The sequence below is a fragment of the Pan paniscus genome, chromosome 18 (assembly GCF_029289425.2).
Source record: "Pan paniscus chromosome 18, NHGRI_mPanPan1-v2.0_pri, whole genome shotgun sequence".
NCBI lineage: Eukaryota > Metazoa > Chordata > Mammalia > Primates > Hominidae > Pan > Pan paniscus.
Genome location: NC_073267.2, coordinates 32,251,421 through 32,268,081, shown reverse-complemented (window position 1 = coordinate 32,268,081; position 16,661 = coordinate 32,251,421). Strand labels below are relative to the sequence as shown.

The window sequence follows — 16,661 nt, the reverse complement described above, 5'->3', positions numbered from 1 at the left end:
GCTCAAGCAATCCACCCGCCTTGGCTTCCCAAAGTGCTAGGACTACAGGCGTGAGCCACTGCACCTGGCCAGACTAAATGATTTTAAGGCCTAAGATTCTGATGCTGTGATTTCATAGAATTGCCCTAATTGGAATAGGAAAGTGGGGCTGGGGAGGGGAGAAGGAGGGTATGGGGAAGAGAAGTAGAGCAAGGTCACTTTATGTAGTTCCAAATAAGGAATCATACCCTTACCTTCTTCTAGGTGGAAAGCGGCATCCTGCATTCTCTTCTTGTCCTTGGCCTCATCTCTGCTATGGGCTGTGCCACCTCTATATGCTCTTTCTCACCACCAGGCCTTCAGAATGCAGTTGGAAATGTGCCCTCTCGTCTGGGCGTGGTGGCTCATGCCTGTCATCCCAGCACTTTGGGAGGCCAAGGTGGGCAGATCACCTGAGGTCAGGAGTTCGAAACCAGCCTGGCTAACATGGTGAAACCCTGTCTCTACTAAAGATACAAAAATTAACCAGGTGTGGTGGCATGCACCTGTAATCCCAGCTACTCGGGAGGCTGAGGCAGGAGAATCACTTGAACCCAGGAGGCAGAGGTTGCAGTGAGCTGAGACTGCGCCACTACACTCCAGCCTGGGTGACAGAGTGAGACTGTCTCAAAAAAAAAAAAAAAAGAAAAGAAAAGAAATGTGCCCTCTCTAGTGTGCCTCCCAGGTCACTCAGCTGATGGAAAATGGAGTCCTACTAACGTGCAGGGCTCTAGAAATTCAGCAGCATTTCATACATGGCATCTGCCATCAAGGAAGTCACAGGAAGGTGGGAGGCAGACACAGATATCCACAATATAAAGTTTAGCCAAGTTCTTTTTTGCAAGCCTAATCATAGGTGAGGGGATGCACCCCAGAGCCACCAATCCGGCCCCTTCTGCCCCTGGGGGAAGCGTTAATGATGCCGAAATGTGTCAGAGCTCCCACCAGCCCCCTCTTCACTGCTACTCTTTCTTCCCAGGCAAAACAGGAACCACAAACCCCAGCTTCCTCTTGCAGAATGGCTGTGGATTCTAGGGGAGGCGGAAATGGCTGAGGTGCGGATACGAGACCTGACTCACTTGAGCTGCTGTTGCCACATGTCCCCTCCCTCTCCCCCTCCCCAGTTCTAAGGTCTCCTACTCCCACTTTGTCCTTTCTGGCCTCTTGCTTGTCCTTTATTTCCAAATGTGCACCTGAGTCCCCTGTGTGATGTACACCCATTTCCCGAGCTGCAGTGGGGGCTACTGTGGGCATCAGGGGCCATGGGCAGGGCCTGGGGTGGGGACGCATCAGGGAGACAGGGGAAGAGGAAGCGCCTTTGGTCCTGGGGAAGGTTGGCTTGTCTTGGTGGGTGGGGATGGTCATTATCAGCTTTCTGGACACACAGACAGAGACAGACAGGATGGACTTCCTCCGGCTATACCTCCCTGGGCTGCACCAGGCCTTGAGGGGGGCACTGGTGAGAAGGGCAGACAGCTGCCAGATACTTGCACCCCATTCCCTGGGGCCTCACTTCCGGGCACCTCCCCTGGGGCCTCACCTTTCGCCTCCTCCTTCTGATCTCCTCAAACTGGAGATTGCTTTCTCAGGTTCAGGCAGACTCCTGGCCTAATATTTTCTGAATTTCAGTCCCCACCTCCAACCATGCATCCTCGTACCCCTAATCGATGCCCCTTCTGGCTCCTTCTGCAAATCCTCTTCTTCTCCTTTCAGATCCCAGTACCCTCTTCCTTAACCTGGGCTCCTCCAGCCAGGGCCCCCAGGGAAAGGGCTGGGACTCTCCTCAATGACTCTCCCCTCTCTCTTTTTTCCTAGGATTCCCTTGGCACCTTTGTCTCCTACCTCCTGGGAGATGCAGTCCCCACTGTAGAGCGGGAGGCGCAGGCGGCTGAGGAACTGGGGGCGGTGGCGGTGGGAAAGACAGGGAAGATTGTAGAGGAGGAAGCCCAGGAGGACCTGGAGGGCCTTAGAGGCAGCCAAAATGAGGGGGCTGGAAGGCTGAGAGGGCCTGGAGATGACAGAAAACGTGAAGTGGGGAGCTCAGCTGTAGAGCAGACCTGGGGCTGGGGAGATGGCAGCTCCCATGGGTCCCAAGCAGAGAGGCAGGACAGTGGGGCTGGGGAGACAGCCAAGGCTGCCAGGTGCCAGGAGCCAAGCGCCCACTTGGAGGCCAGAAAGAAATCCAAGGCAGGGTCTGGGGCTTGCCAAGACAGGAGCGGCCAAGCCCAGGAGAGGCAGGAGTCCCATGAGCAGGAAGTGAACAGAGAGGAGAGGCTGAGAAGCTGGGAACAGGAGGAGGAGGAGGAAGAGGTCAGGGCAAGAGAGCCAGGGATGGCCAGAGGGGCGGAGTCAGAGTGGACCTGGCATGGGGAGACGGAGGGGAAGGCTGGTGCTGTTGGGCCAAAGGCGGCAGGGGACAACCGGGAGATGGAGCAGGGGGTCAGGGGAAACTGAGGAGCCTGGGGCCGAAGGGGCTGGGAAAGGAGAAGAGGTGGTAGTGGTGGAGAAGGCCTGTGAAAGCACTAGGGCATGGGGGACGTGGGGCCCAGGGGCAGAGCCTGAGGACTGGGGAATCTTAGGCAGAGAGGAGGCCAGGACAACCCCAGGTAGGGAAGAGGCCAGGGCAATTTTAGATGGGGAGGAAGCCAGGACAATCTCAGGCGGGGAGGAGGCTGAGACAGCCTCAGGCGGGGAGGAGGCTGAGACAGCCTCAGGCGGGGAGGAGGCCGGGACAGCCTCGGGAGGGGAGGAGGCTGGGACAGCCTCGGGAGGGGAGGAGGCCAGGACAGCCTCAGGAGGGGAGGAGGCCGGGACAGCCTCAGGAGGGGATGAGGCCTGGACGACCTCAGGCGGGGAGGCTGGGACAGCCTCGGGAGGGGAGGAGGCCGGGACAGCCTTAGGAGGGGACAAGGCCTGGACAACCTCAGGCAAAGAGGAGGCTGACCTGCTGGGAGTCAGACAGACAGAATATGGAGCATTCCCAGGAGAAAGGCTCCTAGAGGCTACTGGAAAAGTCTGGGTCCTAGAGGAGGAGGGGGATGAGGAGAGAGAGGCTGAGGTGAGCCCTTTCCCCAAACAGGCCCAGGTCCTGGGCACTGAAAGAACAGAAGAGGCTGCTGAGAGCCAGACCGCAGGGAGGGAGGCTGTGGGAGGCCAGGAGGCAGGGGAGAGCTTTGAGGGCCAGGTAGACCTGCGTGGTAAGGAGGCTGAGATGAGGCAGGACTTGGAGATCAGGGCCGACCGGGCCAGGATGGAAGAGCTGGTACAGGCAGAGGAGGCCCAGGAGGAGAGAGGGAGCAGCAGGGATCCAGTGGCTGAGCTGCCCTCAGATGGAGAGGCTGAAGGCGCTGCCGACTTGGAGGCAACTCCAGAGGCCAGGCCTGAGGAGGAGCTCACAGGGGAGGAGAGTGAGGTGGCCCAGACTAGCTGTGGCCCACTGGGGGTGGAATGGGGTGGCCTCACACACAGCGTCACCAAAGGTCAGGGACCTGAGCTGATGGGGGGCGCCCAGACCCCAACGAAGCAACCCGAGGAAAGGGAGGCAGGGGAGGTGGAGCTCATGGGAGTTCTGGCCCTGAGCAAAGAGGAGCAGGAGAGGAGCCTGGAGGCAGGTCCCAGGCACGCGGGGTCTGTAAAGCCTGAGGCCTCCGAGGCCTTCCCAGGAGCCTGGGAAAACCGCACGAGAAAGGACATGGAGAGAGGAAATACTCAGGAGGATGTGGCCGATGGCGAGCAGCAGGAGGAGGAGGAGACTGCGGGAGGCCAGACCCTGGCGGCTGAGGCTGAAGGAGACCGAGAGTCTGAACTATCAGAAGTCCCAGAGGCAGGCGGGGAGGGGCTGACAACCCAGGACGCGGGATGTGGAACTGAGGAGGGAGAGGCGTCTGTCTCAGAGAACCAGGAGCTGGACGGAAGCACAGGGGCAGACGCAGGGCCTTGCCCGTCACTGGGAGAGGCCTATGCCAGAGAAACTGAGGATGAAGAGGCGGAGGCTGACAGAACATCCAGAAGAGGCTGGAGGCTGCAAGCGGTGGCTGTGGGCCTCCCGGACCGTGAGGATGCACAGACTGGCTCTGTGGCTGCTGGGATTATGGGGGGTGAGGTGGTCCCAGACATCAGCGCTGCTGGCGCTGGTGAAGCTTTGGAAGGGGTGCTTGGGCAAGGCTGGGACTCGAAAGAAAAGGAAGAGGCAGCAGCAGGAGAGCATGCAGGTGGGCAAGAATTTGGTCTGGAGGGCTCAGCAGAGGAAGAGGTGACTGGCAGAGGCAGCCAAGTAGAGGCTTTTGAGTCCAGGGAGGGAGGACCTTGGTGAGGGCGGGTAGAGGCCGAGGAATCTGCAGGCGCAGAGGACAGCTGTGGGCTGGATCCCGCGGGCTCCCAGACAGCGAGGGCAGAGGGGATGGGAGCCATGGTGGAGGCTGGGGGGCTTCTAGAAGAGTGGACGCTGTTGGAAGAAGAGGCTGTTGGATGGCAGGAGAGAGAACAGAGGGAAGACAGTGAGGGGCGGTGTGGGGACTACCACCCTGAGGGAGAGGCACCAAGGCTCCTTGATGCAGAGGGTCTCATGGTGACCGGGGGCCGGAGGGCAGAGGCCAAGGAGACTCAGCCAGAAAGCCTGGAACACGTCAGGGGCCAGGAGGAGCAGCCAACACACCAGGCCCCTGCAGAAGCTGCACCGGAGTCAGTCGGGGAAGCCGAGACGGCTGAGGCCATGGGCAGTGCCAGAGGAGGTGCTGCCAACAGCTGGAGCGAGGTGAGGGCTCTTGGTGGCGTCTCGGGGGGAACGAGTGGAATCCCGAAGCTGGCCCCATGGTCCTCTGTGCCCCCTTTCCTGCAGGCCCCGCTCCCCGGGTCCCTCCTAGACGTCTCTGTCCCAAGGAGTCGCGTGCACCTCTCGAGAATCTCCTCACAGCGTCGCTCCCGGCCCTCTTTTCGTCGGACTCCGGCCTGGGAGCAGCAGGAGGAGCCCCCAGCCCCCAACCCTCCTGAGGAGGAGCTGTCAGCTCCTGAGCAGAGACCCCTCCAGCTGGAGGAACCCCTGGAGCCAAGCCCTCTGAGGCATGATGGGACCCCAGTGCCAGCCAGGAGAAGGCCCCTGGGACACGGGTAGGCACAGGGCAACTCAGCTGGGGTGGGGAAGAGACCGCGGGCACCTGGGAACCTGTTCTCACGGGCCTGACTTCCGCCTCCAGGTTTGGCCTCGCGCACCCTGGCATGATGCAGGAGCTGCAAGCCCGTCTGGGCCGGCCTAAGCCCCAGTGACTGAGACCCGGTGCTCTGGGAGCCAGGCCCTGAGTGGGTGCCAGAAGGCTTGCTCCAATGCCACTGAGCCTTGCTCCCTCTGCCACTGTGGACACATCCTCTCCACCCTCTGGGCCTCAGTGTCTTGATGTATCATTCATGGAGCAGGCAAAACCAGACATCTGGGAAGACCGTGAACTTAAGGAGTCTGATTCTCCAACACAGGCTGGTGGACCACCTACCCCACTGAGACCACCTCTCAGGGTGCCTGCCCTGGTTCCTCCCCAGCCTGAGTCAGCTGTCTGGACTGCAAGGAGGCTGGGCACGGGGGCTCATGCCTGTCACCCCAGAGCTTTGGGAGGCCAAGGTGGGAGGATCGCTTGAGACCAGGAGTTCGAGACCAGCCTGGGCAGCATAGCAAGACCCCCATCTTTTAAAAACAAAATAAAACAATAAAGACTGCAAGGAAGACTGAGGGAACAGCGACCATTTTCCTTACAGGCCTTCCTCTCTAACTCCCACTTCCCAGCCCAACTCCCTGCACCAAGACCCTCAGAACTGGGCGGGGATAACACAAACCTCTGGAGTTGCATCCAGGCCAAAGGAAGGCGGTTAGGAGGGCTTAAGGAGCACTGTTCAGAATCAAAGATGAGCTGCCTTGAGCTTCCAAAACGGTAGCTCGGCCTCAGGATGCTGCTGGTTACTATGGCAACTGCCTGCCTGAGCAGGACATAGTAGGGGAAGGTGGGCCAGAGACCCCAAAAATGTAGGAGCAGAGAGGGGTTCAGGATGGCTAGAGGTTGCTGACCCCGTTCCAGGCTGCCCTGCCCTCTGGGTGTCAGACAGCCCTTACCCGAAGAGAAGCGGAGGCCAGGGGTGGATGAAAGTGCTTTATTGGGCACCCAGCATGGGGGCTTGGCCCGAGGAGGACCATCAGGCCCCAAGACAATAAATAAACCATCATCTCCCTAAACAATAAATAAATATCCAAGAAATAAATAGCTGGCGAGGACCAGAGGGGCTTTCAGTTACTGGGTAGGGCCTGGGGCAGGGGGCTGGAAGAGCCCTCCCTTGTCCAAGGCTGATGATGCGAAGGCTGCCCTGATGCCAAGACTCCAGTCCTAAAGTTCTAAAGGGTGGGGGGCAGGGGGCTAAGAAGCCACCGATCAGGGCTGGGGGCTCAATGTTGGGAACCCCAAGGGCCAGACTGAGTGCCCAGCCTTGGACAGCAGCAGCAACTCCCGCACGGCCCGAGATAAGACGAGCTCCAAGGAGTGCAGCAGGCGGTAGGTGGAGAGGAGCTGGGGCCAGGACACCTGGGCCGGCCCCTGTAAGGCGCTGCCCAGTGCCCCTGGGAGCAGCCCCTTCCTCTCCTCCTCCTCCTCCTTTTCCTCCTCCTCCTCCTTTTCCTCCTCCTCCTCCTCCGGGAGGTTGAATCCCGCAGCCAGCACCTGTGAGGAGAGGCCATGGGTCAGGGAGGGGCCAGGCCGAGAACCTGAGAGGAATCCTCATTCCCTATTCATGCCCAGCGGTTCCCAATGACATCAGTGACCACAAGGTCATGATTTCCCCGGACATTCCCTGCTTGATCTTCCATGATGTCACCTGCTAACGCGTCTCACCTGATCTTTCGGTTCGAGAAAATGGAAGTCAAGGAGCAAGAGGATGCTCACAGAGCTAGATCACCCCAAGGACTGCACCGAGGCGTGGGGTTCAGGAAGTTTCTCTCTGCTGTGAAAGTTGCTTTTGGGTCGGGTCAGCAACAGGCAGAGGGTGACATAGCTCAGATTCCCTGCTGCTTGCCATTCCTCTCTCTCTCTCTTTCTTGGGAGTCCCGCTCTGTCGCCCAGGCTGGAGTGCAGTGGGGTGATCACGGCTCACTGCAACCTCTGTCTCCCCAGTTCAAGCAATTCTCCTACCTCAGCCTCCTGAGTAGCTGGGACTACAGAAGCGCACCACCACGCCCGACTAATTTTTGTATTTTTAGTAGAGATGGGGTTTTACCATGTTGGCCAGGCTGGTCTCGAACTCCTGACCTCAAATGATCCACCCGCTTTGGCCTCCCAAAGTGCTGGGATTCCAGGCGTGAGCCACCACGCCCAGCCCTGCTGCTTGCATTTTCTATTCTCGTTTCATTAAGTGTAAAATTCTGATTTCCCTTTGAAAGGTTCTGGAGGATCTGGGTGACATCAGAGAATCAGAGGGAGAAAGGAAACAGGAGGCAGACGCTGTGCTGGGCACTCAGGACACACCCCGAGTGACCTCACAGCCCAATGGCCTCCTGTTGAAGATGGAGCCCCAGGAGAATGCGAAGATTGAGGGATGGCACCAGGGCCTGGTGTGGCTGTGTGTGCGTGCACACACACGCACACACTCACACACATACTCATTCTCACAACGCACCCACACTCATTCCCATACAGTCACATTCACACAAAACACATTCATGGCTGGGCACGGTGGCTCACGCCTGTAATCCCAGCACTTTGGGAAGCCGAGGCGGGCAGAGCACGAGGTCAGGAGTCTGAGACCAGCCTGGCCAACATGGTGAAACTAAAAATACAAAAAAATTAGCCGGGCATGATGGTGCATGCCTGTAGTCCTAGCTACTCAGGAGGCTGAGGCAGGAGAATTGCTTGAACCTGGGAGGCAGATATGACAGTGAGCTGAGATCTCACCGCTGCACTCCAGCCTGGGCGACAGAGTGAGACTTAGTCTCAGAAAAAAAAAAAAATCGTTCACGTACCCACACACTCTCACATTCACACTCATCCTCACACACTGACATACCTATACCCAAACTCTCACCCACACACCTCACTTTCACACTCACAACACTCACATTCACACACCCACCCACACACTCCCACACTCTTACACTCACAGTCCCATACACTCACACAGTCTCACACTCATGGACCTACACACTCACACACGGTCACGCTCACACTCATACAGACCCACACACACTCACAGTCACACCCACACACACACTCACAGTCACACACTTTCACACTCACAGACCCACACACTCACAGTCACACACTCACACACGGACCCACATACACACAGTCATGCTCACACTCATACAGCCCCACACACACACACTCACAGTCACACCCACACACTCTCACAGTCAGGTACACTCACACAGACCCACACACACACACTCTCACACTCACGGACCCACACCCTCACACACAGTCATGCTCACACTCATACAGACCCACATGCACTCACAGTCACACCCACACACTCTCACACTCACAGACCCACACTCACACACTCTCACAGTCACACTGTCACACTCATGGACCCACACAGTCACACTCACACTCTCACACTCATGAACCCACACACTCATGGACACTCAGTCACACTCACACTCTCACACTCACACACACTCAGAGCATGGGATCACTGAATGAGCCAGCGAGTCTTCTCTCCCACGTGGTCTGGGGTGGTGGAGGGTGGCCGGGCTCTACCTGGAAGCGGAGGTGCCGCTGCAGATCGCGGAGGTCCAGCCTCATGGCCCACAGCTGCATCCTCTCCATGTTGGTCCAGCGGCCCTGGGTCCCCAGCCCTCCCAGCAGGGCATGGAAGGGCTGAAGCGTGGTGGAGATGAAGCAGAGACGCTCCGGGTCCTGAAGGGGAGGGGGACGGTCAGGAAAGGCCCACAGGCCAAGGATGGCCATATCACACCCACCCCCTCCCTATCCGGGTCTCCTTCCCATTCCACGCTCCAGCCTCCAGTCCATCCCTGTAGCTCTTCCCCAACCTCAGCCCAGCTGTGTCCCCATTCCTTCCATCTCCACTGTCTGGGACATTTGTCCCATCTCCTTTTCCAGCCTCCCTTTCACTCCTATGCCAATGATCTTCTCTAACCCACCCCCTCTCAGTCCCTGAAGCACTCTCCATCCACAGCCCTGTTCCCTTCCCTCCTCCACCATCCCATCATACCTCCTGCCCATGTGTTTCCATCCCATCTTCAGCCTCATTCCCATTCCTAACCCCAACTCCATCCTTCCTCCATGTGCCCAGACTCACTCTTTCCATCTTTCCATCCCATCTCCAACCTCATTCCTAACCCTATTCCATTCCCTTCCCCACCAGCAATCCCCATCCCTTCTCCATCCCATGCTTAACGTTCACCCTCATCATCACCTTCTCATCTCTAACTATCCGCATTCTCACCCCCAGTGCCACCTCCACCCACCCTCCATGCTGCTGTGATCTCTCTCCAGCCTCATTCCAGTCCCATGCCTGCCGCGTTCCATGCCTAGCTCCACTCTTACCTCTTCCCAACCCCACTTCCTTATTCCAGCTTCATCTTTATTGTTGGTTTGTTTTGAGATGGAGTCTCGCTCTGTTGCCCAGGCTGGAGTGCAGTGGCGTGATCTCATCTCACTGCAACCTCCACCTCCTGGGTTCAAGTAATTCTCCTGCCTCAGCCTCCCGAGTAGCTGGGATTACAGGCGCACAGCACCATACCCGGCTAATTTGGTATTTTTAGTAGAGGTGGGGTTTCTTCATGTTGGTCAGGCTGGTCTCAAACTCCTGACCTCAGGTGATCCACCCACATCAGCCTCCCACAGTGCTGGGATTACAGGCGTGAGCCACCGAGCTCAGCTAATTTTTGTATTTTTTAGTAGAGATGGGGTTTCGCCATGTTGGCCAGGCTGGTCTTGAACTCTTGACCTCAGGTGATCCGCCCTCCTCAGCCTCCCAAAGTGCTGGGATTACAGGCATGAGCCACCACGCCTGGCAGTTTATTTATTTTTCTGAGACAGGGTTTCCCTCTGTTCTCCATCCTGGAGTCCAGGATCATAACTCACTGCAGCCTCCAACTCCTGAGCTCAAGCAATCCTCCCATGTCAGCCTCCTGAGTAGCTGGGACCAAAGGTGTACACCACCATGCCTGGCTAACTCTTAAATTTTTTTTTGTAGAGACAAAGTTTCACTATGTTGCCCAGACTGGTCTTGAACTCCTGGCCTCAAGCAGTCCTTCCACCTGGGCCTCCCAAAGTGCTGGGTTTATAGGTGTAAGTCACCATGCCTGTCTTTCATCTCTATGTCCAATGACATATTCAGCCTTATCCAGGTTCTATCCCCAATGCATCTCCAGCTCAATCTCCAGCCTCATCTTGCACCCTGGCCCCAGCCTATCACAAGCTTCCCGCCCCACTCCACCAGCCCTCACTCACAGAGAGGCGGCGCCAGGCCTGGAAGGTCAGGGAAACACCAGGGAGCTGCTCTCCCAGGGGCAGGAGGTACAGGTTCACTCCTGGCAGGTGAGATTCTGCCTGGGGGGCAAGGTCTGTTAGTGGGGGCCAGAAGGGATTGGGGGTCTGCCCATCTCCAGCACCAGCTGCATTAGGGGGACTTACAAAGCGGTGGGCCTGGCCCCGAACCTTGGAGAGTAGCTTCCTGGCAAGATGCAGGCTGACTGTGAACTCCCTTCGCAGCTCCTGCAGGCTCAGCTGGGGCCTCCCTGGGGGCCTTGGGAATCCCCAGACACCAGCTTGAACCAGGAGCAAGGGAAGCAGCAACAGGCTGAGCCCTGGAGAGATGGGAAGAGGGTGGCAAGACAGGGAGAGAGCTTGAGAACTCGGGAGAAGGAAGGGAACATGCCTTTTCTGAGCCTGTGCTAGCTGTGAGCACGGTGCAGGCACTTTGACCAGCATCATTCCTCTGCGTCCTCAAAACCACAATGGAGGCTGGGTGCGGTGACTCACACCTGTAATCCCAACAATTTAGGAGACTGAGGCGGGCGGATCACCTGAGGCCAGGAGTTCAAGACCAGCCTGGCCAACATGGCGAAACCCTGTCTCTACTAAAAATACAAAAATTAGTCGGGCGTGGTGGTGCATGCCTGTAATCCCAGCTACTCAGGAGGTTGAGGCAGGAGAATCGCTTGAACCTGGGAGACAGAGGCTGCAGTGAGCTAACACCACTGTGCTCCAGCCTGGGCGACAGAGCCAGACTCTGTCTCAAAAAAACAAAACAAAACAAAACAAAACCCCACGATGCAGCCAGCACGGCCCCCATATGGCATCTCCGCATGGTGTGCCCACTTTTGCAAAAAGACCAGAAGCCTGGTCCTTTTTTTTTTTTTGAAACAGAGTTCTGTTCTATCACCCAGGCTGGAGTGTAGTGGTGTGATCACAGCTCACTGTAGCCTTGAACTCCCGGGCTCAAGTGATCCTCTCGCCTCAGCCTCCCAAGTAGCTGGGATCACAGGGACACACCATTGTGCCTAACTGTTTCTATTTTTTTGTAGAGACAGGGTCTCACTATGTTGCCCAGGCTGGTCTTGAACTCCTGGCCTCAAGAGATCTTCCCGCCTCAGCCTCCCAAATTGCTGGGATCACAGGCATGAGCCACTGTGCCGGGACAGAGACTGGATTTTGACCCCCATAAACTCCCTTGGCCAAATGCCTTTTTCAGTGAGCAACCTGCACAACCACGTGTGGCAGCCTCAGTGCTATTGTTCTCCCCAATTTGCAGATGAGGCTCAGTGAGGTTGCCTTGCTCAAGGTCAAATAGCCAGAAGGTGGGAAGCCAGGACTGGATTCCAGGTTTTTCCAAATGCAGAGCCCATGGGTTTTCCCCAGAGAATGCAGAGGGAGGCAGCCATCTGCCCCAGGAGTGGGCACACCATGTTCTGCCAAGGATTCTTTGGGCTCAGCCAAGCGACTCTGATGGCTTGAACTGGCCATGAGGTCCCCAGGGATGGGCTGGCAATGCCAGAGGCTCTATTCCAGGGAGTCAAAAGGACAGGTTTGTCCAGTTTCCACCACGGCAGGTGGATCCTAGCAGGGTAACCTGCCTGGGGCGAATCCACAGTATGGGAGCTTTTGTTTTTTTAAGACAGATTCTCACTCTGTCACCCAGGCTGCAGTGCAGTGGCGCGATCTCGGCTCACTGCAACCTTCACCGCGATCTCGGCTCACTGCAACCTTCACCTCCCAGGTTAAAGCAATTATCCTGCCTCAGCCTCCTGAGTAGCTGGGATTACAGCCATGTGCCACCACGCCTGGCTAATTTTTATTATTTTTAGTAGAGAGGGGTTTTGCTGTGTTGGCCAGGCTGGTCTCCAACTCCTGACCTCAGGTGATCCGCCTGCCTTGGCCTCCCAAAGTGCTGGGATTACAGGCGTGAGCCACTGAGCCTGGCCAACATTCTACTTTTTAAGTGAAAATTAGAATTAAAAAAAATGAAAAAAAAATCTGTTTTCATTAACCTGGCGGCTGCCTACTACTTACAGATTTTATCCTCTCCTTTATTATTATTATTATTATTATTATTATTATTATTATTGAGATGGAGTCTCGCTCTGTCCCCCAGGCTGGAGTGCAGTGGCATGATCTTGGCTCACTGCAAGCTCTACCTCCCAGGTTCACGCCATTCTCCTGCCTCAGTCTCCTGAGTACCTTGGACTACAGGCACCTGCCACCATGCCTGGCTAATTTTTTGTATTTTTAGTAGGGATGGGGTTTCACCGTGTTAGCCAGGATGGTCTCGATCTCTTGACTTGTGATCCACCCACCTCGGCCTCCCAAAGTCCTGGGATTACAGGTGTGAGCCACCGCACCCGGCCTCCTTTTTTTTTTTTTTTTTTGAGACAGAGTCTTGCTCTGTTGCCCAGGCTGGAGTGCAGTGGCTCTATCTCAGCTCACCACAACCTCTGCCTCCTGGCTTCAAGTGGTTCTCCTGCTTCAGCCTCCCGAGTAGCTGGGATTACAGGTGCCCACCATCACGCCTGGCTAATTTTTGTATTTTTAGTAGAGACAGGGTTTCACCATGTTGGCCAGGCTGGTCTTGAACTCCTGGCCTCAGGTGATCCACTCACTTCGGCCTCCCAAAGTGCTGGGATTACAGGAGTGAGCCACTGCGCCCAGCCAGTTTAATGTGTTTTATTTTATTTTATTTATTTATTTTGTTTTTTGAGATGGAGTTTCGCTCTTGTTGCCCAGGCTGGAGTGCAATGGCGTGATCTTGGCTCACCACAACCTCCGCCTCCCGGGTTCAAGTGATTCTTCTGCCTCAGCCTCCCGAGTAGCTGGGATTTCAACAAGCATGTGCCACAATGCCCGGCTAATTTTGTATTTTTAGTAGAGACGGGGTTTCTCCATGTTAGGCTAGTCTCAAACTCCCGACCTCAGGTGATTCACCCGCCTCAGCCTCCCAAAGTGCTGGGATTACAGGCGTGAGCTACTGCTCCCAGCCAGATGGACTATTAATTATTAATAGACCCTTCCTGGCCAGGCACCGTGGCTCATGCCTGTAATCCCAGCACTCTGGGAGGCTGAGACGGGCAGACCATGAGGTCAAGAGATGGAGACCATCCTGGCCAACATGGTGAAAACCAGTCTCTACTAAAAATTAGCTGGGCGTGGTGGCATGTGCCTGTAGTCCCAGCTACTTGGAAGGCTGAGGCAGGAGAATCGCTTGAACCTGGGAGGTGGAGGTTGCAGTGAGCCGAGATCGCGCCACTGCACTCCAGCCTGGTGACAAAGTGAGACTCCATCTCAAAAAAATAAAAATAAAAATAAAATAAAATAAAATAAACACTTCCATCTATTTGTCTGAGACCTTCTATCTCATATGTAGGCAATTCTAGGAGAGGTTGGGGTTACAAGGAAGTTGAGGGCAATGGTGAGAATAACCTAAAAGCTTGGGAGTGGTTATTCCCAAGAACTCTCATCTTGTGGACAAAGGAGGGTTGGAGAAATAGAGCCTTTGATTCTATTTTAAAAGGCTCAGGGAGGCCAAGCAAAGTAGCTCATGCCTGTAATCCCAGCACTTTGGGAGGCAGAGGTGGGAGAATAACCTGAGGTCAGGAGTTCGAGACCAGCCTGGCCAATATGGCGAAACATCATCTCTACTAAAAATACAAAAATTAGAGCCAGGAGCGGTGGCTCACGCCTGTAATCCCAGCACTTTGGGGGGCCAAGGCGGGCGGATCACCTGAGGTTGGCAGTTAGGGACCAGCCTGACCAACATGGAGAAACCCCATCTCTACTAAAAATACAAAATTAGCCGGGCATGGTGGCGCATGCCTGTAATCCCAGCTACTCGGGGGGCTGAGGCAGGAGAATCGCTTGAACCTGGGAGGCGGAGGTTGTGGTGAGCCGAGATTGCGCCAATGGGGCAACAAGAGCAAAACTCCATCTCAAAGAAAAAAAAAATTAGCTGGTTGTGGTGATGCATGCCTGTAATCCAAGCTACTAGGGAGGCTGAGGCAGGAGAACCATTTGAACCTGGGAGACGGAGGCTGCAGTGGGGCAACAAGAGCAAAACTCCATCTCAAAGAAAAAAAAAATTAGCTGGTTGTGGTGATGCATGCCTGTAATCCAAGCTACTAGGGAGGCTGAGGCAGGAGAACCATTTGAACCTGGGAGACGGAGGCTGCAGTGAGCCAAGATCACGCCACTGCACTCCAGCCTGGGTGACAGAGCCAGACTCAGTCTCAAAAAAAAAAAAAAAAAAAATGGTGGCGGGGGAGCTTGGGAAAAGTGATGAGAGAAACCTGAGGTCTGACAGGTGCATGAGGAAATCTCACCTGTGACCCAGAAGAGGGTCGTACTGTGCTGCTCTGCGTTTCGCAGGGCATGCCACATTTTTTTTTAAATAATTTCAACCTTTATCTTATTATTTTCTTGAGATGGAGTCTTGCTCTGTCGCTCAAGCTGGAGTGCAGTGGTGCAGTCTTGGCTCACTGCAACCTCTGCCTCCCAGGTTCAAGTGATTTTCCTGCCTCAGCCTCCCAAGTAGCTAAGATTACAGGTGCCTTCTGCCATGCCTGGCTAATTTTTGTATTTTTAGTAGAGACGGGGTTTCACCGTGATGGCCAGGCTGATCTTGAACTCCTGACCTCAGGTGATTCGCCTGCCTCGGCCTCCCAAAGTGCTGAGATTACAGGCGTGAGGCACCCACCGTGCCCGGCCATATTATTATTATTTTTTGAGATGGGGTGTTGCTTTGTTGCCCAGGCTGGAGTGCAGTAGCTCGATCACAGGTCACTGCAGTCTCAGCCCCGCAGGCTCAAGCAATCCTCCCACCTCAGCCTCCTGAGTAGCTGGTGCTATAGCACGTTCCACCACACCCTGCTAATTTTTTGTAAAGGTGGGGTCTCTCTATGTTGCCAAGGCTGGTCTCGAACTCCTTGGCTCAAGCCATCCTCCCACCTCGGCCTCCCAAAGTGCTGGGATTACAGACGTGAGCCACTGAGCCTGGTCTCCCAGCTTTTATTTTAGGTTCAGGGAGGCGTGTGTGGGTTCGTCACCTGGGTATACTGCATGATGCTGAGGCTTGGGCTATGAATGATCCTGTCATCCAGGAAGTAAGCATAATACCCAACAGTTTTTCAACTCTTACTCTCCACTGTCCCTCCCCACTCTAGGAGGTCCCAGTATCTATTGTTCCCATCTTTACATCCATGTGTGTACTCAATGTTTTTTTTTGTTTTGTTTTGAGATGGAGTTGCGCTCTGTCGCGTAGGCTGAAGTGCAATCATGCAATCTTGGCTCACTGCAACCTCCACCTCCCGGGTTCAAACGATTCTCCTGCTTCAGCCCCTCGAGTAGCTGGGATTAAAGGCGCCTGCCATCATGCCCGGCTAATTTTTGTATTTTTGTAGAGACAGGGTTTCGCCATATTGGCCAGGCTGATCTTGAACTCCTGACCTCAGATGATCCACCTGCCTCAGCCTCCCAAAGTGCTGGGATTACAGGTGTGAGCCACCGCACCCAGGCAATGTGTACTCAATGTTTAGATCTCATTTATAAGTGAGAACACGCAGTCCTTGGTTTTCTGTTCCTGGGTTAATTTGCTTAGGATAATGACCTCCAGCTACATCCATGTCAGAGCGAAGAATATGATTTCATTAGTGTTTATGCCTGGGCGTGCTGCATTCTTTCACTGCTTGCTGAGCATCAGCAGGGAAGCATTGCCTTGGGAACAGAACTTGATGGGAGGCCTCCTTGGGACCTCTCTCCTTCTCCGCCTCCTCCTCACTCTCCTCCTTCCTCGTCCTCCATAAATTGGACCAAAACATATCCTGCTGGGGACCAAAACATATCCGCACTGGCTCACGCATGTAACCCCAGCACTTTGGGAGGCTGAGGCGGGTGGATCACTTGAGGTCAGGAGTTTGACACCAGCCTGGGCAACACGGTGAAACTCCATCTCTACTGAAAATACAAAATTGCTTGAATCTGGGAGGTGGAGGTTGCAGTGAGCCAAGATTGCGCCACTGCACTCCAGCCTGGGTTAACAAGTGAGACTCTGTTTCAAAAAAAAAAAAAAAAAAATATATATATATATATACGTGTATATATATATATATATACGTATATATATATATACACACACATATATATATACGTATATATATATAT

The 16,661-nt window shown here is 55.1% G+C and overlaps 2 pseudogenes; one reads left to right on the top strand and one right to left on the bottom strand.

The window, feature by feature from the left end:
* The first annotated feature begins 117 nt into the window (after positions 1 to 117).
* Positions 118 to 6,019, top strand: LOC117977833 (apolipoprotein B receptor-like; annotated as a pseudogene).
* Positions 6,020 to 6,408: 389 nt separating this feature from the next.
* On the bottom strand, positions 6,409 to 10,888 carry LOC129394216 (interleukin-27 subunit alpha-like; annotated as a pseudogene).
* Between the last annotated feature and the right edge of the window lie 5,773 nt (positions 10,889 to 16,661).